We start from the raw sequence: 19394 nt of genomic DNA, 5'->3' as shown, positions 1-19394 counted from the left end.
ATTCATCCTGGTTATTGAGCATCATGTTGATGCTAAAGTCCTAGAAAGGAAGATTAAAATCATGTAGCCGACTTCTCTGAAAGAGAAGTGAACTCAGTCATTACAGTTCTCACTGATATCGGCTCTGCCCTGGAACTCAACCTCCTGGCAGCCCTCCAAGTCTGAATGATTCTGCCGGCAGCAAAATGTGGGATGCAGAGGGATGATTCTAAGATTCTTATGGAAACTGTGAAGAAGAGGGTGGAGAATTTGATCTACCAGAAATCAAGGCTAATTGCAGAGCATGCAGTACTTTAAATTGAAGTGAGACCTTTGCCAAACTTGCCTTGTCTCCTAATGGTGGTTCCTTTTCTGCTGTACTACACTGTGTGGGAAGTCGTCCTTATTTAGCAAAATCAGACTAGGTTGACCCATGGGACACAGAGGCCTGGCTTCTAGGAACTGCCAGGAAGCATGTGGCACTTCATGGGAGTGGTTCCATCTGCTTCTGGAATTTTCCCCTTAAGAGAATGGCTTTCCTAACTCCACTTTATCCTGTCCATCACAGAAGAAGCTCCTCCTGGTCCTTGCCCCCTTTACCTGTATGTTATAAATAAAGGAGAGTTGAGCGAGTTGTTTCAAGAGGCCAGAGCTGGTATGGCCAGAGCCATAATGCCCCCTCTCACATAAAAAGAGTATTGGCTCCTCTGTGTTTATTGAGTAGATAATTTTTTTTTATTGTAAACAAATGGGATACATGTTGTTTCTCTATTTGTACATGCAGTCAGGGCATACCATTTGTGTAATCATAAATTTACATAGGGTAATGTTGTTTGATTCATTCTGTTATTTTTTTTTCCTTCCCCCCACCCCTCAACCCCTCTTTTCCCTCTATACAGTACTTCCTTCCTCCATTCTTACCACCCTCCTTAACCCTAACCCTAACCCTAACCCTAACCCTAACGCTAACCCCTCCCACCCGCATTATATGTCCTCATCCGCTTATCAGCGAGATCATTCATCCTTTAGTTTTTTTTTCTCAGTACTTTTATATTTTATTTTATTTTTTTTTTTAATTTTTAATTTTAATTAAAAATCATAAATTTACATAGGGCAATATTGTTTGATTCATTCTGTTATTTTTTTCCCTTCCCCCCACCCCTCCCACGCCTCTTTTCCCTCTATACAGTCCTTCCTTCCTCCATTCTTACCACCCTCCTTATCCCTAACCCTAAACCTAACCCTAACCCTAACGCTAACCCCTCCTAACCCCCCTTATATGTACTCGTCAGCTTATGAGCGAGATCATTCGTCCTTTAGTTTTTTGAGATTGGCTTATCTCACTTAGCATGATATCCTCCAATTTCATCCATTTGCCTACAAATGCCATAATTTTATCATTCTTCATGGTAGAGTAATATTCCATTGTATATATGTGCTACAGTTTCTTTATCCATTCATCAACTGAAGGGCATCTGAGATGGTTCCACAATCTGGCTATAGTGAATTGAGCAGCTATGAACATTGATGTGGCTGTATCTCTGTAGTATGCTGATTTTAAGTCCTTTGGGTATAGGCCAAGGAGTGGGATAGCTGGGTCAAATGGTGGTTCCATTCCAAGCTTTCTGAGAAATCTCCATACTGCTTTCCAGAGTGGCTGCACTAATTTGCAACCCCACCAGCAATGTATGAGTGTACCTTTTTCCCCACATCCTCGCCAACACTTACTGTTGCTTGTGTTCTTGATAATCACCATTCTAATTGGGGTGAGATGAAATCTTAGGGTAGTTTTGATTTGCATTTCTCTTATTACTAGAGATGTTGAACATTTTTTCATATATCTGTTGATTGCTTGTACATCTTCTTCTGTGAAGTGTCTGTTCATTTCCTTAGCCCATTTGTTGATTGGATTATTTGTGTTCTTGGTGTAGAGTTTTTTCAGTTCTTTATAGATTCGGGATATTAGCGCTCTATCTGAAGTATGATTGGCACATATATTCTCCCACTCTGTAGGCGCTCTCTTCACATTACTGATTGTTTCCTTTGCTGAGAGAAAGCTTTTTAGTTTGAATCTATCCCAGTTGTTGATTCTTGCTTTTATTTCTTGGGCTATGGGAGTCCTGTTGAGGAAGTCTGCTCCTAAGCCAACTAGTTGAAGGTTTGGGCCTACTTTATCTTCTCTAAGATGCAGGGTCTCTGGTCTGATTCTGAGGTCCTTGATGCATTGTGAGTTGAGTTTTGTGCAGGGTGAGAGATAAGGGTTTAATTTCATTCTGTTGCTTATGGTTTTCCAGTTTTCCCAGCACCATTTGTTGAAGAGGCTATCTTTTCTCCATTGCATATTTTTGGCCCCTTTGTCTAGTATGAGAAAATTGTATTTATTTGGGTTTGTGTCCATGTCCTCTATTCTGTACCATTGATCTACCTGTCTATTTTGGTACCAATACCATGCCGTTTTTGTTACTATTGCTTTGTAATAGAGTTGAAGATCTGGTATTGCGATACCACCTGCTTCGCTCTTTCTACTGAGGATTGCTTTAGCTATTCTGGGTTTCTTATTCTTCCAGATGAATTTCATAATTGCTTGCTCTATTTCTGTGAGGTACATCATTGGGATTTTAATTGGAATTGCATTGAATCTGTATAGCACTTTTGGTAGTATGGCCATTTTGACAATATTAATTCTGCCTATCCATGAACATGGGAGATCTTTCCATCTTAAGGTTTTCTTTAATTTCTTTCTTTAGTGTTCTGTAGTTCTCATTGTAGAGGTCTTTCACCTCTTTTGTGAGATTGATTCCCAAGTATTTTATTTTTTTTGATGCTATTGTGAATGGGGCAGTTTTCCTAATTTCTCTTTTTGAAGATTCATCACTTATGTATAAAAATGCATTGGATTTATGAACATTGATCTTGTAACCTGCTACTTTACTGAATTCACTTATGAGTTCTAAGAGTTTTCTGGTGGAATTTCCAGGTTCCTCTAAATATATAATCATGTCATCTGCGACAGGGATAGTTTGAGTTCCTCTTTTCCAACTCGTATCCCTTTAATTTCTTTGGTTTGTCTAATTGCTCTGGCTAGAGTCTCAAGAACAATGTTGAATAGAAGTGGTGAAAGAGGGCATCCCTGCCTTGTTCCAGTTTTTAGGGGGAATGCTTTCAGTTTTTAACCATTTAGAATGATATTGGCCATGGGCTTAGCATAGATGGCCTTCACAATGTTAAGGAATGATCCCACTACCCCAATATTTTCTAGTGTTTTGAGCATGAAGTGATGCTGTATTTTATCGACTGCTTTTTCTGCATCTATGGAAATAATCATGTGATTCTTAACTTTTAGTCTGTCGATATGGTGAATGACATTTATTGATTTCCGGATGTTGAACCAACCTTGCATCCCTGGGATAAAACCCACTTGATCGTGGTGCACTATCTTTTTAATATATTTTCGTATGCGATTTGCTAAAATTTTGTTGAGAATTTTTGCGTCGATGTTCATTAAGGATATTGGTCTGAAATTTTCTTTCCTCGATGTATCTCTGTCTGGTTTAGGTATCAGGGTGATATTGGCTTCATAGAATGAGTTTGAGAGGGTTTCCTCCTCTTCTATTTTATGGAATACTTTGAGAAGTATTGGAATGAGCTCTTCTTTAAAGGTTTTGTAGAACTCAGCTGAGAACCCATCTGATCCCGGACTTTTCTTTGTTGGTAGACTTTTGATGACCTCTTCTATTTCATTGCTTGAAATTGATTTATTTAAGTTGTGTATGTTTTCCTCGTTCAGTTTAGGTAATTCATATGTCTCTAGAAACTTGTTAATGTCTTCAAGGTTTTCTGTTTTGTTGGAGTATATATTTTCAAAATAGATTCTAATTATGTTTTGTATTTCAATCCTGTCTGTTGTGATATTTCCTTGTTCATTCCGAATTTTAGTAATTTGAGTTTTCTCCCTTTTTCTCTTTGTTAGCGTGGCAAAGGGTTTATCAATTTTGTTTATTTTTTCAAAGAACCAACTCTTTATTTTGTTAATTTTTCCGATTGTTTCTTTTGCTTCAATTTCGTTGATTTCAGCTCTGATTTTAACTATTTCCTGTCTTCTACTACTTTTGGTGTTGGTCTGCTCTTCTTTTTCTAGGGCTTTGAGCTGTAGTGTTAAGTTGTTTATTTGTTGATTTCTACTTCTTTTGTTGAATGCGCCCCATGAAATAAATCTTCCTCTCAGTACTGCTTTCATAGTGTCCCAGAGATTTTGATATGATTTGTCTTTGTTCTCATTTACTTCTAAGAATTTTTTAATTTCCCTCCTGATGTCTTCTGTTATCCATTCATCGTATAATAGTGTATTATTTAATCTCCAAGTATTGGAGAAGTTTTTGTTTTTTATTCTGTCATTTATTTCTAATTTCAGTCCATTATGATCTGATAGAGTATAAGGTATTATCTCTATCTTCTTGTATTTGCTAACAGTAGCTTTGTGGCATAAAACATGGTCTATTTTAGAGAAGTATCCGTGTGCTGCTGAGAAGAAAGTGTATTCGTTCTTTGTTGGATGGTATATCTATATAAGTCGGTTAAGTCTAAATTTTTGATTGTGTTATTGAGATCTATGGTTTCTTTATTCAATTTTTGTTTGGACGATCTATCCAGCGGTGAGAGAAGTGTGTTAAAATCTCCTAGTATTATTGTGTTGTGGTCTATTTGATTTCTGGAATTGAGAAGGAATTGTTTGACATACATGGATGAGCCAATGTTCGGGGCATAGATATTTATGATTGTTATGTCTTGCTGATTTATGCTTCCCTTAAGCAGTATGAAATGTCCTTCTTTATCCCTTCTGACTAGTTTTGGCTTAAAGTCCACATTATCTGAAATGAGGATGGATACTCCAGCTTTTTTGCTGTGTCCGTGTGCATGGTATGTTTTTCCCATCCTTTCACCTTCAGTCTATGGGTATCTCTTTCTATGAGATGGGTCTCTTGCAGGCAGCATATTGTTGGATTTTTCTTTTTAATCCAATCTGCCAGTCTATGTCTTTTGATTGATGAGTACAGGCCATTAACATTCAGGGTTATTATTGTGATATTATTTTTATTCCTAGTCATTTTTGTTTTTTGACCTGGTTTGGTTTCTCCTTTATTTTCTATTCCTTTAGGCTAGTTCCTCCCATTGCTGATTTACATCGTTGTTTTTCATCTCTTCCTCATGGAATATTTTGCTGAGAATGTTCTGTATGCCAGCTTTCTTTTAGTAAATTCCTTTAGCTTTTTTTTTATTGTGGAAGGATTTTATCTCATCGTCAAATCTGAAAGTAAATTTTGCTGGGTATAAAATTCTTGGTTGGCATCCATTTTCTTTCAGGGCTTGGTAAATGTTGTTCCAGGCCCTTCTAGCTTTTAGGGTCTGGACTGAAAAATCTGCTGATATTCTTATTGGTTTCCCCCTGAATGTAATCTGATTCTTTTCTCTCGCGGCCTTTAAAATTCTGTCTTTATTTTGAATGTTAGGTATTTTCATAATAATGTGCCTTGGTGTGGGTCTGTTGTAATTTTGCATATTTGGAGTCCTATAAGCCTCTTGTACTTGGTTTTCCATTTCATTCTTCAGATTTGGGAAATTTTCTGATATTATTTCATTGAATAGATTGTTCATTCCTTTGGTTTGTTTCGCTAAGCCTTCCTCAATCCCAATTATTCTTAAATTTGGCCTTTTCATGATATCCCATAATTCTTGTAAATTCTGTTCATGATTTCTTACCATCTTCTCTGTTTGGTCAACCTTGTTTTCAAGATTAAATATTTTGTCTTCGATATCTGAAGTTCTGTCTTCCAGGTGATCTATCCTATTGTTTATGCTTTCTATGGCGTTTTTAACTTGGTTTATTGTTTCCTTCATTTCAAGGATTTCGTTTGTTTTTTTTTCAGTATCTCTAACTCTTTATTGAAATGCTCTTTTGCCTCCATTATTTGCTCTTTTAACTGTTGATTACTGCGTTCATTTAATGCCTGCATTTGTTCTTTCATCTCCTCATTTGCTTCCCTGATTGTTTTAATTATGTACATTCTGAACTCCCTTTCGGACATTTCTTCTGCTGTGCTGTCATTGGGTTTTATTGATATAGTATCTAGGTTTGTTTCGGACATTTTCTTCCCTTGTTTTCTCATATTGGTCAGATGTCAATGGGACTCTGTGATATTGTAGATTTCCTCTATTGGCTTATAGTGTCCCTGGTAGTGTATCACCTACCAGCCTTCAGTAGCCAGAAGTCTTGGATTAATTTGATAATGCAGTGCTTCCGAAGAACGCTGCTCCTAGCCCACTACCGGTTCCAGGGAGAGAGACCTGGAGAGGTCTCTTGTTGCACAGCCCTGGTTCCAGAGGCTGGTTGTAGGTTGGAGGTCTCCACTGGCTTGGGGACTTGTGGCTGGCTCTGTGTAGACAGGCTCTCACTGGGTGATTTGCCCCGAGAATCTAGCCTAGAGAGGCTCTTTCCTCTGGAGCAGGGCTGGGCTGCTTGGGGAAGTCCCTGGCGCCCTGTGCTGGTCACTGAAGCAACCTGCAGGCGGGCTGGAGCTGGCAGTGGGGCGGGCTGGAGCTGGCTGGGGTATGCCGGAGCTGGCCGCGCTGCTTCTGTGCAGTAGGGCTCTCACTGGGGGGCCTGTTCCGAGAGGCTGGAGGATCTGTCTCTGTGTGCGGAGCACACCGCCAGACTGCATCAGCTGCCTGGGGGAGACGCTATCTGCCCTGTCCCACTCTAATAAGCCACTCGAATCCAGGCCTGCCGCCCAGCTGAGCTTCGCTGTGTGGGGGAAACCTACTGTTTCTTTTATTCTTGATAATCGCTATTCTAATTGGGGTGAGATGGAATCTTAGTGTAGTTTTGATTTGCATTTCTCTTATTACTAAAGATGTTGAACATTTTTTCATATATCTGTGGATTGCTTGTACATCTTCTTCTGTGAAGTGTCTGTTCATTTCCTTAGCCCATTTGTTGATTGGGTTATTTATATTCTTGGTGTAGAGTTTTTTGAGTTCTTTATATATTCTGGAAATTAGTGCTCTATCTGAAGTATGAGTGGCAAAGATATTCTCCCACTCTGTAGGCTCTCTCTTTGCATTGCTGATAGTTTCCTTTGCTGAGAGAAAGCTATTTAGTTTGAATCTATCCAAGTTATTGATTCTTACTTTTATTTCTTGGGTATGGGAGTTCTGTTAAGGAAGTCTGATCCTAAGCCAACAAATTGAAGATTTGGACCTACTTTTTCTTCTCTAAGATGCAGGGTCTCTGGTCTGATTTCGAGGTCCCTGATCCATTTTTAGTTGCGTTTTGTGCAGGGTGAGAGATAGGGGTTTAATTTCATTCTGTTGCATATGGATTTCCAGTTTTCTCAGCACCATTTGTTGAAGAGGTTATTTTTTCTCCACTGCATATTTTTGGCACCTTTGTCTAGTATGAGAAAATTGTATTTATTTGGGTTTGTGTCCGTGTCCTCTATTCTGTACCATTGATCTACCTGTCTATTTTGGTGCCAATACCATGCTGTTTTTGTTACTATTGCTTTGTAGTATAGTTGAAATTCTGGTATTGTGATACCCCCTGTTTCATTCTTCCTGCCAAGGATTGCTTTAGCTATTCTGGGTTTCTTATTCTTCCAGATGAATTTCATGATTGCTTGCTCTATTTCTGTGAGGTATGTCATTGGGATTTTAATTGGAATTGCATTGAATCTGTATAGCACTTTATGTAGTATGGCCATTTTGACAATATTAATTCTTCCTATCCAAGAACATGGGAAATCTTTCCATCTTCTAAGGTCTTCCTTAATTTCTTTCTTCAAATTTTTGTAGTTTTCATTGTAGAGAACTTTTACCTCTTTGGTTAGATTGATGCCCAAGTATTTTATTTTTTTTTGAGGCTATTGCAAATGGAGTTGTTTTCCTCATTTCCCTTTCAGCTGTTTCGTCGCTTGCGTATAAAAGTGTTGTAGGTTTATGTGTGTTGATTTTATAGCCTGCTATTTTGCTGAATTCATTGATGAGGTCTAGAAGTTTTCTGGAGGAGGTTTTTGGATCCTCTAAATATAGAATCATGTCATCCCCAAATAGTGACAGCTTAAGTTCCTCTTTTCCTATTCGTATCCCTTTAATTTCTTTAGTCTGCCTAATTGCTCTGGCTAGAGTTTCAAGGACAATGTTGAATAGAAGTGGTGAAAGAGGACATCCCTGTCTTGTTCCCATTTTTAAAGGGAATGGTTTTAGTTTTTCTCCATTATTAATGATGTTGGCCATGGGCTTAGCATAAATAGCCTTTACAATGTTCAGGTATGTTCCTACTATCCCTATTTTTTCTAGTGTTTTCAGCATGAAGGGGTGTTGTATTTTGTCAAATGCTTTTTTTTCATCAATTGATATAACCATATGATTCTTATCCTTAAGTCTATTGACATGACGGATTACGTTTATTGATTTACAAATGTTGAACCATCTTTGCATTCCAAGAATGAACCCCACTTGATCGTGGTGCACAATTTTCTTAATATGTTTTTGCATACGGTTTGCCAATATTTTGTTAAGGATCTTTGCATCTATATTCATCAAGGATATTGGTCTAAAATTTTCTTTCCTTGATGTGTCTTTTCCTGGTTTGGGTATGAGGGTGATATTAGCTTCGTAGAATGAGTTCGGTCGGGTACCCTCCTTTTCTATTTCCTGGAATACTTTGAGAAGTATTGGAATGAGTTCTTCTTTGAAGGTCTTGTAGAACTCTGCTGAGAATCCGTCTGGTCCTGGGCTTTTCTTGGATGGTAGATTTTTAATGGCTTCTTCTATTTCATTGCTTGATATTGATCTGTTTAAACCGTGTATGTCCTCCTGGTTCAGTTTGGGAGGAGCATATGTCTCTAGAAATTTGTCAATGTCTTCGGTACTTTCTATTTTGTTGGAATACAGATTTTCAAAGTAGCTTCTCATTATGTTCTGTATCTCAGTGGTGTCTGTTGTGATATTTCCTTTTGCATCATGTATTTTAGTAATTTGAGTCTTCCCTCTCCTTCTCTTTGTTAGTGTGGCTAAGGGTTTGTCTATTTTGTTTACTTTCTCAAAGAACCAACTTTTTGTTTTCTCAATTTTTTTAATAGTTTCTTTTGTTTCAATTTCATTGATTTCAGCTCTGATTTTAATTATTTCCTGTCTTCTACTACTTTTGCTGTTATTCTGTTCTTCTTTCTCTAGGGCTTCGAGCTGTAATGTTAGGTCATTTAATTGTTGACTTTTCATTCTTTTCTGGAATGTGCTCCATGCAATGAATTTTCCTCTTAGTACCACTTTCATAGTGTCCCAGAGATTTTGATATGTTGTATCATCATTCTCATTGACCTCTAAGAATTTTTTCATCTCCTCCCTGATGTTTTTTGTTATCCATGTTTCATTAAATAGCATATTATTTAGTCTCCAAGTGTTGGAGTAATTTCCTTTTTTTATTCTGTCATTGATTTCTACTCTCAGTCCATTATGATCTGATAGAACACAAGGCAGTATCTCTATTTTTTTGCATTTCCTAAGGGCTGCTTTGTGGCATAACACATGTTCTATTTTCGAGAAGGTTCCATGTGCTGCTGAGAAGAAAGTGTATCTGCTTGTTGATGGATGGAATATTCTATATATGTCTATTAAGTCTAGGTTATTGATTGTGTTATTGAGTTCTATGTTTCTTTGGTTGGATTTTGTTTGGAAGATCTATCTAGTGGTGACAGCGGTGTGTTAAAGTCACCCAGAATTATTGTGTTGTGGTCTATGTGATTCTTGAAATTGAGAAGGATTTGTTTGATGTACAGGGATACACCATTGTTTGGGGTATAAATATTTACTATCATTATGTCTTCCTGATTTATGGCTCCCTTAAGCAGTGTGAAATGTCCTTCTTTATCCCTTCTGACTAACTTTGGCTTGAAGTCCACTTTATCTGATATAAGTATGGAATCCCCATTTTTTACTGAGTCCATGTGCATGGTATGTTTTTTCCCATCCTTTCACCTTTAGTCTGTGGATGTCTTTTTCTGTGAGATGAGTCTCTTGCAGGCAGCATATTGTTGGGTCTTTCTTTTTAATCCATTCTGCCAGTCTATGTCTTTTGATTGAGGAGTTTAGGCCATTAACATTCAGGGTTATTATTGAGAAATGATTTGTATTCCCAGTCATTTGGCTTATTTTTGGTTTTAAAGTTGGCTTGGTTTCTCCTTTGAGTGGTTTTTCTCTAAGGTAGTTCCTCCCTTTGCTGGCCTACATTGTTGTTTTTCATTTCCTCCTCATGAAATATTTAGTTGAGAACATTCTGTAGTGCAGGCTTTCTATTTGTAAATTCTTTTAACTTTTGTTTATCAAGGAAGGATTTTATTTCATCTTCAAATCTGAAGGTTAGTTTTGCTGGGTATAGAATTCTTGGTTGGCAACTGTGTTCTTTCAGAGCTTGGGATATGTTGGTCCAGGCCCTTCTAGCTTTTAGAGTCTGGGTTGAGAAGTCGGCTGCTATCCATATTGGTCTCCCCGTATATGTAATCTGATGCTTTTCTCCTGCGGCCTTCAAAATCCTATCTTTATTTTGAATGTTAGGCATTTTCATTATAATGTGCCTTGGTGTGGATCTGTTGTGATTCGGTGCATTTGGTGTTCTATAAGCCTCTTGTACTTGATTTTCCATTTCATTCTTCAGGTTTGGGAAATTTTCTGATATTATTTCATTGAATAGGTTGTTCATTCCTTTGGTTTGTATCTCTGTGCCTTCCTCAATCCCAATAATTCTTAAATTTGGTCTTTTCATGATGTCCCATAGTTCTTGCAGATTCTGTTCATGATTTCTTACCATTTTCTCTGTTTGGGTGACTTTATTTTCAAGATTAAATATTTTGTCTTCATTGTCTGAGGTTCTGTCTTCCAAGTGCTCTAGTCTGTTGGTGATGCTTTCCATTGAGTTTTTTATTTGGTTTATTGTCTCCTTCATTTCAAGGATTTCCGTTTGGTTTTTTTTTTTTAAATCTCTATCTCTTTGTTGAAATGATCTTTTGCTTCCTGCTGGTGCTCTTTCAGCTTATTGGTATTATCATTCATTGCCTGCATTTGCTCTCTTATCTCATCCTTTGCTTCGCAAATCATCTTAATCATGTATAATCTGAAGTCCTTTTCTGACATTTCTTCTAACATACTGTCATTGGATTCTATTACTATAGAATATAGATTGGTTTGGATCATTTTCTTCCCTTGGTTTTTTCATGTTGTTCATGTATCTTCCCCTCTAGTGCTGCAGATCTGGGGTATTGCAGATTTCTCCCTATGGGTTTATAGTGGCCCTATAGGTTTCCAAAACCCTTTCTTTAAGGGGAGATCAATATTAGCAGTGCCCAAATCAGACACTATGCAATCCTAGACCAAATAGCCCCTATGGGGACAATAACAAAATTGTCATAGTAAACAAAATGAGTTCAAATGTTATCTTCGGTAAAACAAACAGGTTTGCATTAAGGTCTGCAGTTTCTAATGGAGGACAAAGAGGATGCAGAGGGATGTAGAATGTGGCTGTTAATGTGATAATAAAAGAATATACAGAAGTTTTAGAAAATAGAAAGGGTGAGAGTGTAATCAAAAGAAATCGGATGTTAGCATGCAAAAAAGGGAGAAAGAGACTCTGAGGGAACAGGTAAACAAAAGGAAAAGAAAGTAAGAAAAGTAAAGAAATAAAAACTTAAAATTTTTTTTAAAAAAGGAGAAAAAAGAAAATCTACTGTATAACAGTCATATACTAATGAAACCTCCCAGTGTTCAGTAGCCTGGTACATGAGAAGTACCTGACAACGAGCTTCAAGCCTCCAGCAGGCATCTCAGGATGGGATTTGCCCCACCGAAAGGTCAGAGCTAAGGCTTCCAGGATTATCCAAGATGGCCACTCTGGTTTCGAAATGTGTTGGCAAATAGGAAGCTGCAGCAGAGGGGTGGATGTGGTCAGCTGGTGGTCCTGGAGATGGGGTGCAGTTGGTCTGGCAGGAGCCCTGGAGGTCCGGTGTGTTTGGTGTAGTTGTGGGATCCTGGAGGCTGGGTGGAATCAGTCGGTCTGGGTTCCGACTGATAGGGCACATTCAGTTGGTCTAGGGGTCCTGGTGGCAGGGAGCAGTCAGTTGATGTGAGGGCCCCAGAGGCAGAGAGTGATCGGTTGGGCTGAGGGATCCTGGAGACGGGGCTCAGTCAGTCTGGCCAGGGGTCCTACGGGGCCTGGCTGTTGTCTCAAAATGGCGGCAGCCACGTGTAATCAAATAGGCAGGTACTGTAACAGTGAACTTTCAGGCAGCAGCAGGCAGCTGGTTCTCCACTGGCGGTCTGCAGTCAATCTGCTGGCAGCTGTCAGACGATCGGGAGGTGAACCTCAAGCGTTGGGTGATGGATAGGGGTAATGCAGGTGATGGACAAGCGAGAGGCAGGCAAATGGCGGATGATAGATGTCTGACCCAGTCTTTATTTTGTTTGTTAGGTATTTTCATAATAATGTGCCTTGGTGTGGGTCTGTTGTAATTTTGTATATTTGGAGTCATATAAGCCTCTTGTACTTGGTTTTCCATTTCATTCTTGAGATTTGGGAAATTTTCTGATATCATTTCATTGAATAGATTGTTCATTCCTTTGGTTTGTTTCTCTAAGCCTTCCTCAATCCCAATAATTCTTAAATTTGGCCTCTTCATGATATCCCATAATTCTTGTAGATTCTGTTCATGATTTTTTACCATCTTTTCTGTTTGTTCAACTTTATTTTCAAGATTAAATATTTTGTCTTCAATGTCTGAGGTTCTATCTTTCAGGTGTTCTATCCTATTGGTTATGCTTTCTATGGAGTTTTAAACTTGGTTTATTGTTTCCTTCATTTCAAGGATTTCTGTTTGTTTTTTTCAGTATCTCTAACTCTTTATTGAAATGATCTCTTGCTTCCCATATTTGCTCTTTTAACTGTTGATTGGTGCGATCATTTAATTCCTGCATTTGCTCTTTCATCTCCTCGTTTGCTTCCCTGATTGTTTTAATTATGTACATTCTGAACTCCCTTTCGGACATTTCTTCTGCTGTGCTGTCATTGAGTTTTATTGATATAGTATCTAGGTTTATTTCGGACGTTTTCTTCCCTTGTTTTCTCATATTGGTGAGATGTTTTGGGACTTTGTGATATTGCAAAATTCTTCTATTGGCTTATAGTGTCCCTGTAGATTTCCAGTGTATCACCTGCCTGCCTTCAGTAGCCTGAAGTCTTGGAGTAACTTGATAATGCTGTGCTTCCAAGGAAAGCTGCCCCTAGCCTGCTACTGGTTCCAGGACTTGGAGCTGGCTTTGTGTGGAAAGGCTCTCACTGGGGGGCCTGCTCCGAGAAGCTAGCCTGGAAAGGCGCTTCCCGCCGGAGGGGGCCAGGCTGCGGGCTGCTTGGGGAAGTCCCTGGCTGCCCTGTCCTGGTCCCTGAAACAACCTGTGGGCAGGAACTCACTGCCCTGGTTCAGGGACTTGAAGCTTGGTTCTGTGCAGAAAGGCTCTCACTGGGGGCCTGCTCTGAGATGCTGGAGAATCTGGCCGTGTGGGAGGAGCCCACCGCCGGAGTGTGCAGAGCTGCCTGGGGAAGACTCTAGCTGCCCTACCCTACTCTAATAAGCCACCCGAATCCGGGCCTGCCGCACGGGCAGCGCTTCACTGGGTGGGGGAGACTTACCCCATGGCTCTATTTTAGTCCGAGTCTCTCAATGCCTCCCCTTCTTGAATCCTGGGTTCTGGAGTGACAGGAGATGCAGTCACCCTCTAGTCTGCCATCTTGGATCACCCCCAGATAAGTTTTTTGAGTAATAGAAAAATTGCCAACATCCTCCTCCAGCAGAACCCTTTCATCCTCCACATGAGATGTGGCAGAGAGGAACCCCAGAACTATGGTCACTAGATTTTAATATTTTACTGACGTTCTCTTTTGTATTTGCTAAGAAGTGACAAACAGACCAATATCTGAATTCTCCAAATATTTATTTCAACAAAATTGTTTTTTCTGTGAAATAGGGAACACAGTTTTTCCTTAACTTTTTTCAAAATCTCATTAAAAGCTTGAGTCTTTCACTTAATTCTGTGGATAGCAGGTGCTTAAGTTGGTTGTGTAGATGCAAATCCCACACGTGCAGTCATTATTTTTAAGAAGAATCTACCCATTTTTCTCTTGAAGGAAATATCCTCCTTGACTTTAAGCAGCACCTGCAGCCACCCTGCAGATTTGTAAAAGTTGTTGAAAGTACTAGAATCCAGAGATAAATTAATTTCACTTTTCACAAAGAGGAAGAAAGTGAATTGTGCAAATTTCAGACAGGTAGGGGTAAGACAAATTTAAGCAAGGTTTTGGGAAGGGTTGATTAAGAGCATATAGATTTGTTTTTTGTGTTCTTTATAAAAGAGGTTGAGAACATTTTCTTTTAGGACTAGATAGAAGACAGAGATTTTTTTTTTCCTGCTGAGTAACCAGCATGGTCTTCTTTTTTTCATTTTGATGAGGATTATGTAAGGTACAGTTTCAAATTTTGCAATGAATGCTAGGAGACAGCTTCAGGTTTGACCTGTCACCTCTAAAATCTTTATCATTTGTAAGCGAATCCTATTTTCTGCTCCCGCTTAATCTTTCTATTCTGATTTGAAACTCCTTGGTCCTTCATAATAGGGTTTATTTGTGGTTTACTACTATGCTGTATATTTTTCCTATAAGACACATCAAATTCTTAGTATAGCAAGTTAGGAACAGAAGGGAGGGAGAAAATGAGTGAGGAAAGAAGGGAAGGAATATGTGTAGAAGAGGAAAACATGACCATGGGTCTCAGCATGATTCCTTGAAATACTAATCATTTGGACAAATCAATTTCCATCTTTAATAAGAGTTAAGTTGGACCCTACATAAGGAAGGTAGAGCATTTACATAGCATTTACATTGTATTAGGTATACTAAGTAATCTAGAGATAATGTAAAATATATGGGAGGATGGGCAACAGTTTTGTATACCATATGTAAGGAACTTGAGCACTCTCACATTTGAGTATCTGAAAGGGCAAGTTTGGCATCTCTGAATTCCCCTTGAGAAATAATCTATTCAAATACACAGTGGATTCAATGCTGGTCTAGTGGTATTTCAGGATCTGGACCAGATAGGAAGCTTGTTGAGTACTGCTTGCCTTCAGTGGTCTTCAGTGGTCCTGCTTGTTGGGTCCTGCTTGTCTTCCTGATTCAGTATGATGGATAACAGACTGTGATGGCTTCAAACTCCACCTTGCCTTGTGCTCTTCAAGTCCGACATAGCTTAGCGGCTGAACTAACCCAATCAAACAACTGGGTCCCTTGCAGATAACTTGCAGAGCAAGTTGCAGCAACATTAGATCCTGCTAGAATTTGGAAGCATATAATATTAACTCAAATAGAGATCACATATGCATATCAATGAACTTTTCCATCTTTAACCAACCCATCTCATAAAAAAATGAAAGTGTTATTCCCCAGGCTTGATGGGGCTGGAATGCTTCTCCTAAGAGAAACCATACTGAACTGAGTTGAGAAAACTAAAATTTATTGAACATCTACTGTTTTCAGTGCTTTAAACTTTATCAGAATTCAATTAGCTACTTTTCATTTTACTGATAAGGAGACTATGAGACATGGAGAAATTAAATATGCTGCCCACTGCCACATGATTAATAAATGACAAGGTCAGGCTTTGCACCTGGTCTACTAGGAAAGACTAGCAGCCTCCTGAGAGAAATTTGTCTCTATCTCATACCTGTTGAGCCAGTGCCTTTTTCCTTAGATAGGAATCCTTGCCATCACAGGACTTGTGATAATCAAACATGACAGTGTAGGTAAAGGTATTTGAGAACTCTTACAGAAGGGAACTTTCAAACATAACAACATCCAGGGCAATAGTTTGGGGCAAGGTCACACAAAAGTCACCTTTGGATTGAACTCTTCAAATGAGCCACAGAGAAGAAATTCTACTTATTAGAGTTGGTTAGGATTCACCTGTAGGTTGAGTTGTTGGCAGAAACAGTGGATCTCCTTTCACCGTGATTCACTTTATTGAGGTAAGACAGAAGATGGCAGAACAGAGGAAAGTTGTACTTCTAGCTGCTTGTGGTTCAGGATTCAGGTAGCAGGAGTACTACTTCTCAAGGCGATGGGTCAAAGAAAGATTTCACTAAAACTCACTGATGGACATTCAAAGTGTAGGGACTCAGAAATTTGGGTACAACAAAGAAGAAAGACTCCGTGCTGAGTCAGTTGAAACACCAGCACTAATGGCAGTCACAGCAATAGTGATGCTGATTCACCACAAAAGGAGGACAAACACAGAGAAACACAGATTTGGTGCAAACAACAACAACAACAACAACAACAACCTGACATCAGAAAGCAGCCTGAACTTAGCTTATCTAGAAATGGCACTGTGCACTGGGGCTTGAAAAGTGTTCTCTGTTTTTCAACTGGTGGCAGAGAACTGAGGCAGGAAGCCTTCATGAGGCAGCCATACGGCAGCTGCTGCTGAGGAAGCCAGGAGATCACAGCAAATCTGGTCACACTGTCCTGGTCAACATTTATCATGTGGTCTACAGTGTACCTCACATAATGTGAGTGAAACGGGCAGAGAAGACTGTACCCAGGGGGATTTAAGTTGGAAAAACAAAAGGGAGTTCAACTTTCTTCTCCTTTAATAGTTCATGTGACCAGCTGAAGTGGGCCAGGAATCTGAGAAGGTGGGTGTGAATATACTCAGGGACTAAGCCTGGGAAGGTTATGTTAGTGGGCAGCAGAAGGGGTGGAGGATTGGCTCTCCAACCCCATGAGTGGAATTACTGGGAGACTCTGGAGATCCAGACTCCCTTCAGAGATCAGTAACTGCCAGGTCTACTCCAGAACAGATAACACCCAAGGAAGCACTCGAGGCCTGCTTAGACCCAAGTCCCACCAGCAAGAACTCCACTCGAAAGACTGCAGAAATTTTACTCTATTTGGTCTCTACTAACAAAACTCCAACTGAAATTACTTCCTAAACCACTGTACCTCTTACTGGTGAGAAGGGAAGCTGAGACTATATCCCAAAGCTTCAGTCTTAGGCCACTCCTACTGGCAGCTCAGAGAGCAATACAAAGGCAGGAAGGGGCCAACAGCCTCCACCTCTTGCTATCTCAGTATAGAGCTCAAGGAAAAATGGAAAGGCAGTTGGGCATAGACAGTGACCATCCACTCTGGTCAACTGTTTTGACCACCTCAGTGGAGATGGTTCCTTCATTTTTCATTGAGAACCTGTGTGTGTGTGTGTGTGTGTGTGTGTGTGGTGTGTGTGTGTGTGTGTGTGTGTGTGTGTGTGTGAATTTTTGCTGTGCTGATTGGTTCAGGGATGTATATACACATACTTATTTGTTTCATTTCCCCCCTCATTTTAGCAGTTTTTAATGTATTTATTTTTCCTTGCCTTGTGTTCTGAGCCTTAAGGTTTTAGTTTGTATATTTGGCTTTGTTTTGCATTGTTTTCATTTGTTTGTTTTCCTTGTTTCTATTATCTCCTCCCTTCTTTTACTTCACTACTCCTATTTTCCCCCACCTTTACCTGCTATATCTCTTCTTCATTCCCTGTGTTCACTTTCTAAAATTGTAAACTCTTTTTTTTTATCTTCCTAGCATGCTTTCTTTTCTCATAACCAACTGCATTTTTACCAAATAATTGGTTTATATAACTCCTATCCCCACTATTAATGCTGATGCAATCTTTACTGCTGTGGATCAACATCAGTTGTTACTATTATTTGTTTCACCCTATTCTGTGAGATGCTGGGGACCTATAGGGACACTATGAATTCCCAGGGTAGAGACTCTGCTGCTGAACTGAACTCAACCAAAAGACAGTGCACCTTGGAACACACAAATTAATAACATGATCAACAGCCACAAATCAATAGATTTTCTATAATTCAACAGTGATTCAGCCAAGGGAGAAATCACAAAAATCATACCATTCAAAATAACCTCAAAAATAAATAAATAAATAAATAAAATACTTTTGGGAATTAATCTAACCAAGGGGGTAAAAGAGCTCTACAATGAAAATTATAGCACATTGAAGAAAGAAATGGAAAAAAGACCTTAGAAGATGGAAAGACCTCCCATGTTCTTAGATAGGCAGAATTAATATTGTCAAAATGGCCATATAACAAAAGCAATATGTAGAGTCAATGCCATCTTCCCCAAAATAAATATCAATGACATTCTTCACAGAATTAGAAAAAACAATTTTTAAATTTATTGGGAAGAATAAGAAGCCAAGAATAGCCAAAGCAATACTAAGCAAGAAAAGTGAAGCAGGAGGCATCATGATATCTGAATTGAAAATATACTACAGAGCTGAAGTAATAAAAACAGTGTGGTGTTGGCATCGACACAGACACGAAGACCAATGGAACAGAAGAGAAGAACAGAGACACATGCCCATACCTACCGCCTTCTGATACTTGACAAAGGTGCCAAAAATATATTTTGGAGAAAAGACAGCCTTCTTAACAAATGATACTGGAAAACCAGATAGTTAGATGTAAATAAATGAAACTAGACCCCTATCTCTCACCCTTTACAAAACTCAACTAGAAATGGATCAAACACTTAGGAATTAGATCAGAAACCTTGCAATTGCTAGAAGAAAACAGGGTCAATACTGCATCATATAGGTGTTGGCACTGATTTTCTTAACACGACCCCCAAAGCACAGAAATAAAATGTAATAAAACCTAATAAAACTAAAAAGCAACTGCATAACAAAGGAAATGATAAAGTGTAAAGACAAAGCCTATAGATTTGGAGAAAATCTTTGCCAGCTACTCCTCTGATAGGGGATTAATGTTCAGGATATATAAAGAACTCAAGAAACTTAACACCAAAAAACAAACAAACACCACCTCCCAAATAATGCAATCAATACATGGACAAAAGAACTAAAGAGAAACTTCTCAAAAGAAGATATGTAAATGGTCAAGAAATATATGAAAAAAAAAAATGTTCAACATCTCTAGCAATCAGAGAAATGCAAATCAAAACTAAACTAAGGTTTCATCTCACTACGGTCAGAATAGGAATGATTAAGAATATGAACAATAAATTCTGGTGAGGTTATGGGGGAAAGGTCCACTTCTACCATGTTTTTGGGAGTGCAGAGTACAACCAATTTGGAAAGCTGTATGGAGATTCCTCAAAATCTAGGGAACCCAGTATATGATCCTGCTATCCCATTCCTTGGTAGTTTCCCCAAAGATCTAAATTCATCACAGTACAGTGATATAGCCATCACAATGTTTATAGCAGCACAATTCATAATAGCTAAATTATGGAATCAACC

The sequence above is a fragment of the Sciurus vulgaris genome (genome assembly GCF_902686455.1).
Source record: "Sciurus vulgaris genome assembly, chromosome: 11".
Classification (NCBI taxonomy): Eukaryota; Metazoa; Chordata; class Mammalia; order Rodentia; family Sciuridae; genus Sciurus; species Sciurus vulgaris.
The sequence above is the reverse complement of the archived record's forward strand: the minus strand, read 5'-3'. Positions refer to the sequence as shown.